We start from the raw sequence: 555 nt of genomic DNA on the forward strand, positions 1-555 counted from the left end.
TAAGACAACACATGCATGTAATGGTAAACATTGTGTAATGGCCTGGACAGAGACTTTGTGTAAGTTTGGGAATCACTCTGCTGATTTCCTTTTTCCATTCACTCTGCTCATTCCTGTAGAAGTGACTTAATTTATGTTCCTAAACAGAAAAAGTCATCAAACAGGACAGCAGAGGTTTGCTTCAAGTCTTTCATGAATGCAATTCTCTGCCCCTCTAACTGTGCCTGTTAAATATTGGCATAAAGTACCAGAATGATCTGTGAGTGTATGAACAAGAGCAAAGCATGAGGGGAAAAATGTAAGAAAGTAATTTCAGTTAGCTGGGAAACTGCTGCTGTTCTGACTCTGCATTATCACTGTGACAGTGTAGGAACAGGAAGATATTTGGACACCTTTTGCCCAGCTGAAATGACCAGGGCAGTTGTGAGAGCTGGTGTAGGTGGATGTTTGTTGTTGTTTGGTTGGTTTGTTGTTTTTTTTTCCATTGCCCCCACCCCCAAACACAAATTACTCAGGCTCTTGCTCCAAGAGCCCGTGGTATCCTCAGGGATAAAC

This window comes from Geospiza fortis, unplaced genomic scaffold (assembly GCF_000277835.1).
Source record: "Geospiza fortis unplaced genomic scaffold, GeoFor_1.0 scaffold172, whole genome shotgun sequence".
Taxonomy (NCBI): domain Eukaryota; kingdom Metazoa; phylum Chordata; class Aves; order Passeriformes; family Thraupidae; genus Geospiza; species Geospiza fortis.